This window comes from Rhipicephalus sanguineus, chromosome 5 (genome assembly GCF_013339695.2).
Source record: "Rhipicephalus sanguineus isolate Rsan-2018 chromosome 5, BIME_Rsan_1.4, whole genome shotgun sequence".
In the NCBI taxonomy this organism is placed as follows: Eukaryota; Metazoa; Arthropoda; class Arachnida; order Ixodida; family Ixodidae; genus Rhipicephalus; species Rhipicephalus sanguineus.
Genome location: NC_051180.1, coordinates 80,668,909 through 80,682,620, shown reverse-complemented (window position 1 = coordinate 80,682,620; position 13,712 = coordinate 80,668,909). Strand labels below are relative to the sequence as shown.

At 48.4% G+C, this 13,712-nt stretch overlaps 1 protein-coding gene across 4 annotated transcripts in view; it reads left to right on the top strand.

The window, feature by feature from the left end:
* Positions 1-13,712, top strand: part of LOC119393838 (semaphorin-5A) — a 192,835-nt gene that overhangs the window by 142,794 nt on the left and 36,329 nt on the right. The window lies entirely within an intron of this gene.

The window sequence follows — 13,712 nt, the reverse complement described above, 5'->3', positions numbered from 1 at the left end:
ATTAATCAACTCTCCAGCCACTTATAGTCCAAAGTTGCTAAAGTTAAAATTTAAAAACTATAAACTGACCCGACGTTTCGGGACCGATTCGGTCCCTTCCTCAGGGGTGACTTTATCGCAAGGATTCACAAGGATTTACAAATCGCCAACACATCACGAGATGGTGTCACTAAAATTCTGCATTCACACCTCGACATTGAGTACTTTTTTTTTCGTTTATGCCGACGCCAAACAAACTATGTGACGCGCTTGAACGAGAAAGCGGTACCCACATTGAAATGATTTTGACGAATGAACGGTACGATGGTTAGACCTAGCGCCATACCGACACGGGCATGCACTCACTTATTAGATGCGAAGTATCTTATGGCGGAGCTCAATCCGGTGGTGGTGGTGGTGGTGTGCGGTGTGACCACCCTTACTGCGCATGCGCAACCCTCTCCACTTCCCCTCCCCTCTCCACTTCCCTCTCCACTTTCTCTCTTCCTCCCCCTCTCCCCTCCCCCTTTCCACTCTTCCTCTGAAACGCGGGCTAGACACGCCAAAATTCTCTCCTGCGCAACGCCGCGATGAGCAGGGTTGCCACTGACTTTCGAGTAAATGTCGCCAAACAACGAGCAGAAAGTCGCCAAAAGTCGCCATTTTTTTAGAAGTTTCGCCAAAAAAGTCGCCATTCTAGATGTGTGCGGCATATCCTAGTAATATGAATTTTCACTGATGTATAGCCCCGTAGAATACAGTGCCATTCAAAGCCCTTCAAGTATCTTGACATTTCTCAATACCAGGCGCATCGCCCCTTCACCATGGGAGTGCTTGGTGCACCTGGTTTTCCGGCTAGCCGCAAGATGTGCGCGGCGGCGCAAGTATGAAAGGATAAAACGCTCATGATATCCTTCCATCCCTGTCCGCTCGTTTCAAAGGTAAAAGTGTGGTAAACCTTGGGCGAAAGCCGCGAAGGCGTTGTTTGTAGACAGCTTTACATCCCCTCATATGAAAAAAAGGATTAACAGGTTTATTGAAAGTAGTAAGACAGAATTCTTACAGGTATCGTTCATTAGTGAGTCTTATACCTTTCAGTGTGAACTAATATGATACCGGACGCCACTGTCCCTTTCATATATAATCACTTATATCTACCCGCGTCAATCCAGTCCGTTATAATTGAACAGGTAGACATTGTAACATGTTATATAGCAATTGTTTTCATTGCACACGCTCACCGAGAACAGTAGAAAATGCCTGAATAAATAAATTTTTATTGCGCGAACACCCGCGTATCCGCCCATCTTCGCTATACGAGCTCGATTAGGGGATACTGCAGCGGTGAATAGGTCGCCAAGCTATTCAGAATAGCTGGAGCTTTGGCGGAACAAATGGCCGGAACACACGACCAACCCGTCATCTAGCCCCTTCAGAAGCGAAACTTTAGCGAAGCTCTGAAGCATCTAGATGAATCTAGATGAATTGAGTTAGAAGCATCTAGATGAATTGAGGAGATACATACGAGTTACAGGACGGACATACAGAACGGCGCGCAATGTGCACCTCAAAACCCAGAAAAATACAGAGAATAGTGCCGCTCATTCGTTGGGAAGGCACTGAGCTTAGGATGCATAACTCAGTGGAGACCTAAGCTGAAAATCGCCAAAAATTCGCCATGTCGCCATTCATAATTTTAGATCGCCACGGGCCTCTCAAATTCGCCAATTTGGCGAAAAGTAGCCACCATTGGCAACCCTGGCGATGAGCACCAGCGCATGCGCGTCCCCTCCCCCTCTCACTCCTCTCCTACGCTACCCCCCTCTCGCACGCCTGCCGACCGCATTCCCCGCTCGCCCTGTGAGAATTAACGGCCAGGCTAGAGGGAAGACAAGACGCGCGTAGCGTTCCTCTTCGCGTTCCACGACGCGAGGTCGGTAGCATGCCCAAAGAACGCCAACGGAACGCGATCGTGCAAGTGCTCCGACTTCGCATCGCGTCATGGTCCCCTTTAGCGGGAAATGGTGTAATTTTTAGAGTGCATACAAGTCTCGTAACGCGAAATACTTGTCTATCCGCCTCGTGCGCTGCTGCTTTCAGTGGTACTGGTGGCGCCACCAACGGCGAACGGTGGCGATAGGTGGATATGCGCGGCTCTTAGAAGCCGTGGGCAAAGCGCCTGTTACTCTCCGTTTTTCTATTCATGTTTCATTCTGGTTTGATATTTGTACTGCCGACGCTGCTCCACTAGACAACCATGGCGTCTGTTACGTCGATTGTTCTATATTATTTGTTTTAAAATAACGGGCCCGTTTTTTTATGCGTGCGCGCGATGCACTGCGTACGTTTCTTACGTGCATGTGTCCAAGTTGTTTGCGTGATCTGTTAACACAGATGAAATAAAAATTGTTGCAGTACAAAACAGCATTCTTGTTTTATTGAACACCCCAAACAGTACAACAACAATGACTATTACAGCTGTATGCCTGCTTAAGAAACGCACAAAAGACACGCGATTTTATCTTCGCCCAATACTCGTAGCACTCAACTAGGCCAAGAAAACCAAAATCTAACTTGCTGAACGTTTTAACAGCCGTCACACAGCTGCATAATAATGCGTGAAAGTACTTTAGCAAATGACGAACAAACATTCACACAGCGTTTTTTTTTTTTGTTCACAGACCATGTTAACATATGAGAAAGTTCTAACTGCATTGCAATCACATATTTCGGAATATCTAATCACTTTCACCATTGAAGCCACAATCCTCTAACACATGCGCTTTAAATTGAGCATGGCATTACTCAGACTTATATAGGAAATGCGCACGCGTGGCATTACTCAGATTTATATAGGAAATGCGCACGCGTGCAATGTATCTCGTATGCTAGATTCTCCTTTGGTACGTGCAGCTCAAAATAAAACGCGATTCTAGAAGTAATGTTCGTGGAGTAGCGAGCATATAGCAGGACAACTACTTACAGCTTCACTTACCTTTGCAAAAACGGTATTCCAATTGCAATTCAATATTAACCGACGCAACAACGATAACAACACGCTTGTTGCACACAGGCGTACCAGGTTGACGCTCGAGGCCAAGCGCGGTATTTTAAGTGTAGCACAATCGTGCGCGTACAGTACGCTAGAATATTCTGGCACAATGTCGTCAAGCTTGCAGTCACTTCAGCGGTTCCCACAATGTAGCACCAGTTGACATCCTCGCGACATCAAAACTGCTACGACGCCGAGAACTACACACACAGCTGACTTGGAAAAATGCGGTCTTGCAGGAGGCCATCTTGTCCCGCAACCAACGGACAAAAGTACACAACTGACGCGTCTGAAACATTGCCGTTGATGAGATGGCAGCTGAACGAAATCAGGGCTCATCGTCCGACGTGTGGCCACCGCCTTAACACAATATTAACGTTGCAACGTTCAAGGAAGACGCGACGAAAGCGACGAGCCCAGCCGGTCTTGTCGGGTGCGCTACTGCATAGTGCACAGCGCGCGCTCTCACGGCCACCGAAATAAATAAAAGAAAGTGGAGAGAAGGGTCACCTAGGAGCATCGCGTATCGGTGGAAGCAAGAGGAAGTGTTGCGTCGTCGGTGTGGCGTATTGTCGAGAGATGGCGCTAGTTTGTTTTTGCGCAACGAAACCGCAAACTTCATTAAAAATGCATGGGATCCTATGGGGGGTTGGGAGAGGGCACAACCACCTTAGCCGAGCGGTGGCGCCACCATGCCGATGCACGAGGCGGATATCGTGTAGGCATACGTACAAGCATTTGATACTGAGCTAGCACAACGGAATAAGCTGTAATCTGAGGACGTGCATGGCGTACGCACATGTGCGAACACTGTGTGGCTAGCAGACGACGCAAGGAGCCATCGGATCCACACATCGGGGCTTCGTCCACTCGCCGCTAGGTGCCGACTCTCCTGGATCTCGCCACCAATTCGCCGCGAGTTCGGGCTACAGGTGGCAGCACCGTCGCCGCGCTAGTGTGGATAGGCGGTTGTCGGTGCGTATACAAACGCACACAAAAGTGCTTCGTTGGGGCAAACAAAACGCGTTGACTGCAGCTTTCTGGTAATATGTGCGCTCTTCATTCCCGAATTAATACACGAAGCGCGCCGAACGTCACTACTCCTCGTGAGAGAAGCGCATTCTGACAACGAACGGGTTGCTCGCCTTCGGCAACAGTCGGCGTTTCCGCAGTGGATGACGTTTTCTTATTGTTTTATTTGTACATGTTTAGCTTGTGTTCCACCTACTACGAACTGCTGTAGCGCGACTGAATTTATTTACTTGTTCATCTGGATACCCCCAACAAAAAGAAAGCCCGTATTCCTGCACAATGAGTTCAAATAGCACTATGTGCACTGTGTGCTCTAATATTCATCCACATTTCTTATTCAGTACTCATGAAATGTAGGACAGTTTATAGGTTTACTGAGTAAATGTACGTGGCTGACAGCGCTTTAGCGCTACGGAGACGTTTAACGCGCACACGCTTGTTTTTATTCCAGTAACAGTACACAAAGGTAACTGTACAGCACGGAACTTTCTTCGATTGATGACTTGCACGAAAGTAATGAAACAAAGGCCCGGTTTTCTCACGGGACCAAGATACATTTTTTTCATGCGAATAATGTCCGCTGCCTTCCAGCAATCTGCTATAACAACGCTACACAAACGCTCAAGGTAATGTAAAGAAAAAAGAAAGATGTGGCTTCGCGTGAAATTACGACATAAAATAAACTACGCCGTTTGGATTAATTTTGACCATCACGGCTCTTTAACGCGTACATTAATCTAAGTAAACGGGTGTCTTTGTATACATTTCGACACAAGTTATAATTGCGCAAGGCAACTCAGTTTTGCGATTTCCGTGTCGTTCCCTTTTCTGTTCTTTTTGGAGGACAATTTAAGTACTGAAATGTGAGACGTGACTTGACAGAAGTATTTCTCTGTAGTGGGACCACGACCGTACACAACTAAAGCTCGTCGCGTAACCCATAAGCGTGCGCAGGGTTGCCCTTCAGGGGGGGGCGAAGGTTCGTCGCAGCGCCCCCCCTCCCTATTATGTCAATGTATGCGGCTGCCTTTGCGCCCCCCCTATCGCCCCCCCCCTACAATGTATAGGGCTGACTTTGCGCCCCCCCTTCTCGCCCCCTTTGCCCCCCCCCCCCCCTGCGCACGCCTATGGCGTAACCTATAAACGATAGTCACGAAGTTATACACCTAACCGCAACGCGCAAGGTCATGAGAGCCTTTTTTTTTTTTTACCACCGAGCCGCTAAAAGGCTATATTCACATGAGATTTAATACTGCTCATCTTTAGGACAACATCAAGTGCACTTTGCAATACGCTTGGACCACAGAGCGCCCCTGCACTGATATGACTCTCGTGAACGGAGGGTACGACGACCACACCCAGCACTGTTGACAACTGCACTCACTGATCTTATTACAGTACATATTGGCCGCGAGATCGAGCGGAGTCGCCGCCTGGCGGCTACTGGCTGAAACGCGCCTAGTGTGGATTGCTCCATGCGTCGTCTGCTAGCCACGTAGTGTTTGCATGTGCGCGTACGTCATGCAGGTCCTCAAAAGGAGTTTCGTTCCTTTGCGGTAGTGCAACCTTAACCGCACGTACGTATGCCTAACACGATGTAAAGAAGCATTTGGCCTTGATCGGCTGTATATGTACTGTAATAAGATCAGTGAGTGCACTTGTCGAGAGTGCGGTGTGTGGTCGTCGTGCCCTCCATTCACGAGATTCATATCAGTAGGTGCCGCTGTGTGGTTCAAGCGCATTGCAATGTGCGCTTGGCTTGGCGTTGTCCTGAAGTTGAGAAGTATTAAACCTCATGTGAATATAGCCTTTTAGCGGCTTGATGGTAAAAAAAAAGGTTCTCATGTACTTGCGCGTTCTGGTGAGGTGTATAACTTCGGGACTGTCGTTTATAGGTTACGCGACGAGCTTTAGTTGTGTACGGTCCTGGTCCCACTACACAAAAATATTTCTGTCAAGTCACGTCTGACACTTCGTACCTTCATCATCATCATCATCAGCCTGTCTACGCCCACTGCAGGGCAAAGGCCTCTCCCGTGTTCCGCCAATCAACCCGGTCCTGTGCTTTCTGCTGCCATGTTATACTTACAAACTTCTTAATCTCATCTACCCACCTAATCTTCTGTCTCCCTCTCACGCGTTTGCCATCTCTTGGAATCCAGTCAGTTACCCTTAATGACCACCGGTTATCCTGCCGACGTGCTACGTGCCCAGCCCATATCCGTTTCTTCTTCTTGATTTCAACTATGATGTCCTATGATGTCCCTCGTACCTTAATTTTCCCCTAAAAAGAACAGAAAATGGAATGTCACGGAAATCGCAAAACTGAGTTGCCTTGCGCAATTTTAACTTTGGCGAAATTAATACAAAAACACCCGTAAACTTAGATAAAGGTACGCATTAAAGAGCCCTAATGGTCAAAATTATTCGAAACGGCGTACTTTAAATTTATGTCGTAGTAATTTCACGCGAAGCCACATCTTTTTTTTTCTTTACATTATCTTGAGCGTTTGTGTTGCGTTTTTATAGATTGCCGGAAGGCAGCGGACATTATTCGCGTGAAAAAAACGTACTTTGGTCCCGTGAAATAACCGGGCCTTTGTTCCATTACTGTCGTGCAAGTAATCGATCGAAGAATGTTCCGTGCTGTACAGTGACCTTTATGTACAGTTGCCCATTTTTTTAACCTGAACGCGCGAGCGTCGACCGCTGAGTTGATAAGCGCCGTACAACGGAGCGCAGTGGCAAAATGAACGAGAATACGCGCATGCGCGCTATGGGCAGTCGTGGGCAACTGCCGTCTGCTAGGCTTTTCCGCAGACGGCAGCTGTCCAAGGCTGCTCATCGCGCGCATGCGCGTATTCTCGTTCATTTCGCCGCTACACTCCGTTGTACGGCGCTTATCAACTTGGCGGTCGATGCTCGCGCGTTCAGGTTTAAAAAATGGGCGACTGTACTGCTACTGGAATAAAAACAAGCGTGTGCTTGTTAAACGTCTCAGTAGCGCTAAAGCGCTGTCAGCCACGTAGCTTTCCTCAGTAAACCTATAAACTGTCCTACATTTCATGGAGAACTAAATAAGAAATGCGGATGACTATTTGAGCACGCAGTGCACAAAGTGCTATTTGAACTCATCGTGCAGGAATAGGGGCTTTCTTTTCGTTGGGGGGTATCCAGATGAACAAGACGTAAATACTTAATTCAGTCGCGCTACAGCAGGGCGTAGTAGGTAGAACACAAGCTAAACATGTACAAATAAAACAACAACAAAACGTCATCCATTGCGAAAACGCCGACTGTTGCCGAATGCGAGCAATCCGTTCGTTGGCGAAATGCGCTTCTCTCACAAGTAAGAGTAACGTTCGGCGCACTTGCACGGAATGCGAGCAATCCGCTCGTTGGCGAAATGCGCTTCTCTCACAAGTAATAGTAACGTTCGGCGCACTTCGTGCATTAATTCGGGAATGAAGAGCGCACATATTACGAGAAAGCTGCAGTCAACGCAGTTTGTTTGCCGGAAATCGGATCAAATCGCTCACAACGAAGCGCTGTTGTGTGCGTTTGTATACGCGCCGGCAGCCGCCTATCCACACTAGCGCGGCGGCGGTGCTGCCACCTGTAGACCGATTTCGCGGCGAATACAGCCGATCAAGGTCAAATGCTTCTCTACATCGTGTTAGGTATACGTACGAGCGGTTAAAGTTGCACTAACGCAACGAAACCGACCGCATTTTGAGCATCTGCACGACGTACGCGCACATGCAAACGCAACGGGGCTAGCAGACGACGCATGGAGCAATCCACACTAGGCGCAGTTCAGCCAGAATCCGCCAGGCGGCGACTCCGCTCGATCTCGCGGCCAATTCGCGGCGAGATCGACCTACATAGGTGGCAGCACCGTCACCGCACTAGTGTGGATACTGGTTTCGTGTGGTGTGTGTAGAAGTGCACGGGGCTTCTGTTTTCACATCGTGATTTTGTGTTCCGTACCCGCAGAAAAACGCCAGGCCTGCGCTGAAACCGCAGCACAGTCACAGCGAAAGCTGGAAGAGCGGCGTTTCTAGAGCCCGTTAAGCTCTCTTGGGGCTACAATACAAGTACACTAGAAAGGTACCCACTACGTCATAAATCACAATTTTTGTGAAGTTGGGAAGCACCTACTAAGCCATTATTCGTCATTCTGCGGAAAAGCGAGGCACCAGCTACACGTCTGTAAGGCATTATGTGCACTTTGTTGACGCGACGGCTGATGACGATGAAGAATTATGGCTCAGCCCTTTGTAATGGGTTGGAATCTTTAAACGGCCCACCAGTTATGTAATTTGCATTGGGTGACGCCCGGTCGCTATTTCCCTCTCCCGTCATGCTGTATAACATACGTTGACGTGGGAAAGAGACGGGGGGGGGGGGCGAAGAACTTTACTGAGACCCCGAGGAAATGGATCATGCGCTTATGGGCTTCCTTGACAACCAATACAAGTGTACTTGCGAGGAACCCACTACGCTATGAATCATTGTAATTTTACTGAGACCCCGAGGAAGTGGATCATGCGCTTATGGGCTTCCTTGGCAACCAATACAAGTGCACTTGCGAGGAACCCACTACGCTATAAATCATTGTAATTTTTGAGAAGTAGGGCAACAGGCACTGTGCCAGTTTTCGTCATTCTACGGAGTGCGTTGGTACCGGCTAAACCCATGTAAGGCATTATGCGCACTTTGTTGATGCTGTGCCTGATGACGATGAAGAATTATGGCAGAGTCCTTTGTAATGGGTTGGAAGCATTCAACAACCTACTCGTTGCGCAATTCGCATTGTGTGACGCCTGCTTACAGAATTCGCATTGTGCGACACTTGGTGCTTATTTTACTCTTCTACCACGCTATATTGCATATGCTAATGTGGTTCCTTCCCGACATGAAGCCTGTATAGGACCTTTTTGCGAAGCAGTTTCAAGCACCGGCATGGCTCAGAGGTTGAATACTGGGCTCCCACGCAGAGGGCCCAGGTTCGAACCTCGTTCCATCCTGGAATTTTTTTCTTATTTAGTTTTTTTTCTTATTTCGAGCGATACTGGTTACGGACACCGGCGGCGGCGGACAACTACGGCGCCAAAAACGGCCGGTGAAATGATCTCATAACAGCTTTCGCTGTAAAACTCTTCGTTATCGATGGTGAGGTTTTGTTCGGTGCCACAATGCCGCACATACTGCACATAGCCAGGTTTAAGCTTCCATTTTTATCCCACCGACGCGGAACGTCGCCGAATGTGGCTCGTTAGGCTTCGTAACGGCAGGACGCCTTCCAAGTACGCGATGGTGTGCAGCAAGCACTTCGACGACGGTGCATTCGCATTCGCAGACGAGAAAGAATGGTGAGTAGTCAGCGATAACTTCGCTAATGTGTGCATTTATATGCTTGTTGCTGCTGTGCACTACGAGCGTGAAGACGGTCGCAGTAAGCGAACGCTCGGGGAAGCTTCCCTGTGCTTTGATTTTCCTACACTTCCGCAGGAAAATTAAGCGAGAATCAACCGAGAAAGAAGAAAATTAATTCATGGAATTTATTCTCTGTCATTCATGTACCGTCTGCGCTGTGAATGCAAAGTTTGTTCGCGCTTGGCTATGAGTCTGTTTAAACGAGAGTCCCCGAGCCCTTTTGTAGTTCGCGCATGTTCCATTGTGTTTACACGGCCGCGAGAACAGTTCTCAGTATTCCGCAGGGCAAGTACGTCACCGAAACGCGGCAAGTGTGTGATCTGGTGCATAGTAAGGGTATCGTTTTATGAGCCCTCACTCGCCACGTAAGCGATGAAAATGCGCGAGCGAGTTTATCGCCACTGCTGATCTTGATGAATATATTTTTCTCGCTCGCTCTCTTTTAAGTGCGAATGCACTTTATAAGCGACCCTGAATCCGCCGTCCCATAGCAACGGCGCGAGGAAAGGAGAGGAGCGTCTGTAGCAACGGCGCAGCGACGTCACACCCCACGTGACTGCGCGCGCTCCGCCTCCTCACCGCGGTTTGCGCGGGCGCGCGCCGGTCCTTCTCTCGCCGTTCGCTCTCTCTCCTCCCTGCGCCCCACTCTCCCGTCCGCTGGCTGGGCGCCTCTCGAAATGTGTGCTCGAGACGCCGCTGTGAAACGCCAACGGCGACCACAAGGCTGAGATTATGGCCGTCAGGTACAATGACAACACAAACAGGTGCTGGTGAATGTGTAAATAAATGGTTACGGTACAAATCCTCGTCTCGTCATTAATTTACGCCATTAAAATTACTGCGCCGTGTACTCTCGGCGCAAGAAATGCATTCGCATTTCCTCACGATTCCCTTCGGGGAGGTGGGGGCATTTTTTTAAAGGGTTTTCGCGGAAGAAATTGAGGCCTGACGCACTTCCGACACTGAACTTGCCAAAGCGCAAATTTGACAGGCATAAGCTACCTCGCAAGTACACGGGTGTCTTTGTATACATTTCGCCACAAGTTATAATTGTGGCGAAATTAATAATTATTATAATTATTATAAGTTATAATTGTGGCGAAAAAATAATTATAACTCAGTTTTGCGATTTCCGTGTCATTCCATTTTCTGTTCTGTTTAGGGGACAATTTAAGTACCGAAGTGTCAGACGTGACTTAACAGAAATATTTCTCTGCAGTGGGACCAGGACCGTACACAACTAAAGTTCGTCGCTTAACCTAAAACGACAGTCCCGAAATTATACACCTAACTACAACGCGCAAGTGCACGAGAGCCTTTTTTTTAACCACCGAGCCGCTAAAATGCTATATTCAGATGAGATTCAATACTTCTCATCTTTAGGACAACGCCAAGTGCACTTTGCAATGCGCTTGAACCACAGAGCGGCACCTACACTGATATGACTCTCGTGAACGGACGGTACGACGACCACACACAGCACTCTCGACAAGTGCACTCACTGATCTTATTACAGTATATATACAGCCGATCAAGGCCAAATGCTTCTTTACATGTTGTTAGGCATACGTACGAGCGGTTAAAGTTGCACCAACGCAACGGAACAAACCGCCTTTTGAGGCCCTGCATGACGTACGCGCACATGCAAACACAATGCGGCTAGCAGACGACGCATGGAGCAATCCACACTAGGCGCGCTTCAGCCAGTAGCCGCCAGGCGGCGACTCCGCTCGATCTCGCGGCCAATAGGTGGCGCGCCGTTCGATTCAAGATGGCGCCAGGAGGAGGGCCAACCCAACCTAGGCCAACCCGTTTCTTAGCATAGGAACACATAGTACGTGCGGACGTACGGCTCGTGCCACTTTCACCGGATGAAGCCATGAGCTGCACTGAAATGGATATGAGACCAAAATACTTTCCCAGACCATGGAAAGTGCTAAGTGCTCGCCACCTAATTATTTGCTGCGGTGTGAAGGGTTATATTTCAGCTCCGTTACAGTGTATCAACGATGCTTTGCGAAATCCTGGGCGTGCTACAGAAGACCGCATGAACTAGAATTGACGTATGAACTGAACGGCGCTCCGAGGTACGCGTACCGAGCCTGCCTGACGGATTTGCCGCAGTAGTAGGCCGCTAGCGAGTAGCGCCATCGCTGCTACACGGGACGAAATGTTTAACGTGTTGATGGTTTCCAAACACATATTACGCCGTCGTCGTTACTTGCGCAGTCAGGAACGCGAGTTAATTCTTCAACGGAACAGAAGCATCCAGCATCCTTTTCAGTAGCGCTAGTGTCACAGTCATGCTCAGACTCAAGCCGTGTGCAATTCACTTCACTAGAATGTTGCAGGTTCGATCAGCACAATGCAAAAACTAATATCGAAAAGAATGCGCACGTATGCTTTTCGCAACATCGAAGAATTCGACGTTCTGAAATTCGTCGAACAACAATGCCGTTCGGAATGTACCGGTGAAATACAGGAGAAGTTAGCCGAGAGGCGTGGATTGTGGCCGTGACTGCACGTTTCATCGCTCTAACCATTTCGCTTCGCTGATCGAGCTCGAGCATGTTGGCGGCATGCGGCGCCCCATAATTGCAATGCACAAGAAAAACTATGCTTTTATCTTGATCTCGCTCACGGATATTAGACATTAAATACAATCAAAGTGACTTACGATCGCGAAAAAAGCATTAACGCACGAGGGGACGTGAAGTGCAACTTGCTCCTCGTGAGTTAGCAGCTGATCGTTTCTCGTCGCTGTCGCTCTCGGTGCTTTCACAAAATCCTCGTCGTCAAGATGGTTTCTTTGAACATCACTGCTGAAAGCAATCTGAAGAATTTCAACCGCCGAACAACTTCGACCACTCCGAGTCGCCTGGGCGGTCTGGGCGCCCCGGAGAACATTTCGCGATGAAACCAACACACTGGCAACACTGGTGATGCACGGACGGCGTTGAGAGCATTCGCTCCACGAAAGGCGTGGAGCGGACGCGTCCTCGAATGACTGAAACGTCGCTCGCACGATTCATAACAGCGCTTTCCTGACAAAGGATAGAGGCCTTATTTTAATGTACCGCCAACTTGAGACTGCTCAGTTATAGAAGAGCACATCGCGAGCCCGTGCGACCTCCCGCGGGCGTACAATGTTATGGGATTCATGCACCACAAAAACACTGACGAGGGCTACATGCAAGTAAAACAGTTTCAACTGATAATGTCAGACGATAACATTTAACTAGCCTATGTGGCTACAGAAAACTTCGCGAAGCTGATACGCGTACGCTGTGGGCTATCGTTGCAAGCGCGAGTTGCCACGTATTTTCACGAAAACTTCGCGTCTCGCAAGAACGAATCAGATTTCTCGTGTCGCGGAGGGCCCGGTTTGTTCATTGATGCAGGAAACATGCAAAGTCGTAGTTAACACTGACTAGCACAGCCGAACAGAATGTGAGAAGGGCGTGAGGGCCCACCTGCACCACTAATGTATCGCAGGTAAGGAATGGGATGGGATAGAAATAGGATGAGGATAAAGGAGAAGAATGGAAGAGTTAGATGGATGGATTGGAAAAGAAGGAAAGAAGGATAGTGTGGTAGGGTAGAGAGAAGAGAAGGGAAGGGAGGGAAAGAATGTTGGATAGTTAAAGAGTAGGGAAGTGAGTAAGATGAGAAGACTACCACCAGGAAACCACGAGTCGGGGAACGGGCCAGCTAGTCAACGGGCATTTATTGATAAGGGAGCGACAGCGTAGCATTGCGAATATTCGGTGGTGGGTAGCGTGAACTTCCCGATTTCTGTGACACATACGGCTTTTGCCCGCGGACAACTTCCTCATTCTGAAATGGACCAATGGTAGGTAGTGGAGCTCGCCCAATTTCGGTGGTGCATACACGCATGCATACACGCTAGGAGTTTCTTATTATTCTTCTGTGTCAACACATGTATATATTTTGAAAATTCGGGCGTTGATTTATTTTATTTTATTATTATTTTTTTCATATTTGATAAAGCGTCAAAATTTCATTTCAAATTTATGTTTCTATTCTGTAACCCCCCCTTCTAAAGTTTTATAACACTTATAAAACCACTCAATTCTTGGCCAATCACCCACACTGGGTGTGAGCCGAAGTTTCTTCGCACGTAGGACGGACGAATTTTGGTTTTGCCTAGGCATATGCAGCTTGGCTTTACAGTCCTACGTGCCACAAA